This window comes from Gekko japonicus, unplaced genomic scaffold (assembly GCF_001447785.1).
Source record: "Gekko japonicus isolate JY-2015 unplaced genomic scaffold, Gekko_japonicus_V1.1 scaffold1252, whole genome shotgun sequence".
Lineage (NCBI taxonomy): Eukaryota > Metazoa > Chordata > Lepidosauria > Squamata > Gekkonidae > Gekko > Gekko japonicus.
Genome location: NW_015167576.1, coordinates 264,957 through 270,194, shown reverse-complemented (window position 1 = coordinate 270,194; position 5,238 = coordinate 264,957).

Genomic DNA, 5,238 nt, shown 5'->3' with positions numbered 1-5,238 from the left:
AGATTGGATTTATACCCCGCCCTTCACTACCCAAAGGTGTCTCAGAGCGGCTCACAAACTCCTTTCCCTTCCCCTCCCCACAACAGACACCCTGTGAGCAGTGTTCCCTCTAAGCTGAGTTAGTGTGAGCTAGCTCACAGTTTTTTAGCCTCTGGCTCACACATTTTTGTCTTAGCTCAGGAAGGAGGGCTCCGGAACAAACTTAATTTATGCAGCAGCCAAATCGCTCACTCACAACTTTAATGCCAGTAGCTCACAAAGTAGAATTTTTGCTCACAAGACTCCACAGCTTAGAGGGATCATTGCCTGTGAGGTAGGTGGGGCTGAGAGAACTCTTGACAGAAACTGCTCTTTCTCAAGAACAGCTCTTATCAGAACTACGGCTTGCTCAAGGCCATCCAGCCAGGCGCAAGTGGAGGAGTGGGGAATCAAACCCGGTTCTCCCAGATTAGAGTCCGCGCACTTAACCACTGCACCAAACTGGAATAACCAACCCATGAAGGGCGAAACAACACTGTACATAATATGCAGATGCAACTCATAATATGCAGATACATATTTAACACCGTACATACTTTGGAGTCAGCCCCCCAGTCCTGTTGCTGCCACCACCCAGACTAGTTCTTGGGGCCTGAGGTTCTGGCTATGGGAGAGAGTTGGGGACGGACTGAGCAGTGCCCCAGGCCTACCTGCTGCTGCTGCTCAGAGACCAATCTGGGCTGAGGCCTGCAGTACCCCCCACTGAGGGCAAGAGCTCCTTGCGGGATGGGGGATGCAGATGTGCGGCCAGTCCAAAAGGGAGTCACACACCTGGTGCAACAGGATTCGCCCCTGGAATAACCAACCCATAGTTGCCCTGTAGGCACGATGCTCCACCCCAAGGTCATTGTGGGGGTGCAGAGCTACCCTCAAGTGAATTGGTTTATTCCCCCCCCCCCATTGCCAGGACAGACGACGGCATCACCTCCTCTCCTCACAGAAGCTGATGTGCTTCACAGGTGCATGGCAGCCAGGCATTCGACCGGTGTAGCTTTCATGTCAAAGCAGTTCTGCACAAAGTAAAGGGAAAGGACGTGGCAGCCTTAAACTCTGGGGAAACAAGTGAAGGACCTTCCCCTGCCTCACTGAAATATTTATTCATTCATTCATTCATTCATTCATTCATTCATTCATTCATTAATTCATTAATTCATTCATTCATTCATATTTGTATCCTGCCCATCCCGTCAGCGGGCTCAGGACGGGTCACATCATCTCAAATCAGGGGTCATTTCCTGCAGGAGCGCACAGGAGCGGAGCTCCGGCAGTAAAGAGCCCAGGGGGCGGGCACATGCAACAAGCCCCGCCCCCTGCTCCCAGCAGCCCTCAGTCAGAGCAAGAAGCAGCCAGGTAAGCTGCAGAGCCCCCTGGTCCAAAACAGTCCAATGGCACCTTTAAGACCAAGTCTTATTCAGGTACAAGCTCTCCCTCCTCTGCGAGGACAGATCTGCACGTTCCCGCCCCCCAATAGCTAGCAATCCAAAACAGTCCAGTGGAGCCTGAGCAGTGGGTGTTGCCTTCTGACACACTTCCGGTGATGTCATGGGGTGTGGCATATGCAAATAAGATATGCTAATGAGCTCCTGCACCTCTTTTTCTACAAAATGATACAGTAAAGTTTAAAACCGAATAAAACATTACATTATAAGCATTTAAAGTCAGTAGTTATAGCTGCTGGTGCAATTTCCGGCCCATTCATACTGATTGTTATGGCCGGTTGCTGGCAGATGTGTGGCCAGTAGGTAGGAGACAGCAACCTCGGGGAGTCCATAGATGGACGCCCGCTGCCTCAACCAAAAGCCTGGCGAAAGAGCCCCGTCTTGCAGGCCCTGCGGAACTGAGTAAGATCCCGCAGGGCCCTGATCTCGATGGGGAGCATGTTCCACCAGGTGGGGGCCAGGGCAGAGAAGGCCCTGGTCAAGGCTAGATGGACGTCTTTTGGTCCAGGGACCGCCAGGAGATGTTGATCACTAGAGCCAGGGGTCATTTCATAGAAAAAGAGGTGCAGGAGCTCATTAGCATAACTCATTAGCATAATGTATTTGCATATGCCACTCCCCCTGACCTCACCGGAAGTGTGTCAGAAGGCAACACCCACTGCTCAGGCTCCACTGGACTGTTTTGGATTGCCAGCTATTGGGGGGGGGGGAACGTGCAGACCTGTCCTCGCAGAGGAGGGAGAACTTGTACCTGAATAAGACTTGGTCTTAAAGGTGCCACTGGACTGTTTTGGATTGCTAGCTATTGGGGGGGTGGGATTGTGCAGATCTGTCCTCACAGAGGAGGGAGAGCTTGTACCTGAATAAAACTTGGTCTTAAAGGTGCCACTGGACTGTTTTGGATTGCTAGCTATGGGGGGGGGGAACGCGCAGATCTGCCGTCACAGAGGAGGGAGAGCTTGTACCTGAAGGTGGGGTGGGGGCTCTGCAACTTATCTGGTTACTTCTTGCTCCTCATGGCCCAACTGAGGGCTGCTGGGAGCAGGGGGCGGGGCTTGCTGCATTTGCCCACAACCTGGGCTCCTTACTGCCGGAGCTCCGCTCCTGTGCGCTCCCGCAGGTAATGACCCCTGTAGAGTGTAAAGCTCTTTGAGGCGTATACGGGAAGAGGCGGTCCCTTAGATATGTTGGCCCCAGGCCATATAAGGCTTTGAAGGCGATTACCAACACACATGTGGCAAACACATGGTTGCCAACCTTCAGGTGTGGGCTGGCAATCTCATGGAATGTCAACTGATTTCCAGACAGCAGAGATCCGTTCCCCTGGAGAGAAGGTCAGTTTTGGAGGGTGGGATCTATCGTATTATACTCCTGCTGAGGCCCCTCCCCTCCCCAAATTCCACCCTCCCCAGGCTCCTCCGCCACACCTCCAGGGATACCACAACCTGGAGTTGGCAACTGTACATCAGTGACACAGGAGGCTTGCGTTATTTAGCACATCAGATACAAAGGTGGGCCTATCCCTCCGTGGAGGAATTTGTCGCCAGCTGAATTTATATCACATCCGTCTTTCCAAAGAGGCCCACGAAGGGGACCCGGCGTTTGGGGAGGCCTTCCGACTGCCCCCCTCTGCTTCAGGGTCCGCTCCCGGATGAGGGAGCCATGCGCCGGCTGGTCTGGAGGCAGGCCACTCTCTGCGGGCTCTGAACTGGGGCGGGGCTCTTCTCCTCCAAGTGCCAGGGGGGTCGGGCTGCCGGCTTGCAGGGGTCACCTGGGAAAACAAGGAGATGCGCAGGTGGATGTCCCATGGGGTGTGGTGGTTTCCGGGTTATGCACGAGAGGCCAAGCTTGCCGGCCCCTTGGATCCGGGCCAAGCAGGACTAACTGGGTGAGGTGCTAAACAATGTAGAGAGAAGTGGGGTAGAAAAGCGGACTCTTCTTCTCGTCTTCTAATTCTGTGAGATCAACGAGCCCCATCTAAGGTAAAGGTTAAGGTTTCCCTTGCTCGACAGCCAGTCGAATCCAACTCTAGGGATGCGGTGCTCATCTCCGTTTCCAAGCTAAGAGCCAGCACTGTCCAAAGACGTTTCTGTGGTCATGTGGCTGGCATGACTAGATGCCGAGGCGCACGGAATGCTGTTACTTCCCACCAAAGTGGTACCTATTTATCTACTTGCAATATCTTGCTTTCGAACTGCTAGGTTGGCAGGGGCCAGAGCTCACTCTATCTCACGCCACTCGGGTCTCGAACTGCTGAACTACCAACCTTTGGGCTGCAGTTCATCATCTTAACCACTTGCGCCACCGCAGCCCCTACGGGCCCCACCTAGAGGTTGGCAAACCTATGTTTCTCTGCCTCCCCCCCCCCCCCCCCAAGTTGGAGTCCAGCGGCACATTTAAGATCAACAAAATTTAATTCTGGCTATAAGGTTTCCTGTGCATGCACTTGGTATCTGAAAAAGTGTGCATGCACACAAAAACTTCTATATCAACTAGACCAGCAGTAACACAGTAACAACAGCTGAGTAACAACAGTATGTCCTACGGTTGCAATAGCACTACAACAACAATAGAATGGACAATCACAACATATACTGCTGAAGAATTATATGTTCAAAATAATACAGTAGAGTTTGAACAGAAGTTTTGTCCCACATTTGAGAACATTATATGTGGGATATATGCAAAGTCCTACAATTAGGTACAAAAAATCAAAGGCACAGATATAGAATGAGAGGGACTTTTTTTTTTAATCCCCTGAAGACAGGGTAGCTTTATTAATTTTTTGTTACACCTACAAACTAACAGAAAAGAAAAAGGGGAGGGAAAAAGTACCCCAGGATAAAAGGACAGTAAATGAGACCCACACTATAACTAAAAACCCAAGAGGGAAGGTCCTTAACAGTTAGTATTCAGTTAGTGTTAAAACTTATAACTTTTCGTTTAAGTCAATGAATTAAAGAATTAGTCAGTCCATGTTAGTATTTCATCCATCTTTTCTTGTGTGCATAGAGTCTCTTTTATCTTCTTCATCATTTGCGAGTCTTTAAGTTATAATCTGTGTCGCAAGTCATATGTCTCTCTAACCGAAACACTTCCTGCTGCACCTTGGTCTTCATCCGCATCTTCTGCAATGCCTGCTCCGCCGTCTCCTTCCTGTTGTTCCTCTTCCTTCGATCCGAAGTGCCGTTTCAATCATTCTTCCGCTTTTAGGACCGAGTCGATTTTCTCCCTTTTATCTCTATATTTAAACACAACACCTTCAGGAAAGTTCCAATACGAAATTTGATTGATCTGGAGGGTTGAAATCAGGTCTTTATACACTTTCCTTTTCTGACGAACTTCAAACGGAATGTCCTTTAGGACCCTGATGACTGTTGTTCCCAGCTGCAGAGGGCTTGCCACTGTTGCTTTAAGGATATCATCCCTGGTCTGTCTTCGGAGAAACTTGACGACAACTTCGCCTGGCAGGTTATTCCGCTTAATATATTTTGAGTATGACCGATATGTCACCTCAATTTCCACTTCTGCTTCTGCCCTTGACACCCCCACCGCCGACGCAATGAGCTCTGCCATAATCTTTTTCAAGTTTTCTCCTTGCGATTCAGCAATCCCCTGGAACCTGAGTGTCTTGTTTGCTTTTTCCATTTGCAAGTTCAGCAATCTTCTCTCCTGAAATTCTTGCCTCTGTTCCAACAGGCCAATCTTCTTTTTTACTTTCTTGGTATCGTGTACAGTTTCTTTAAGTTTTTACTCTGTC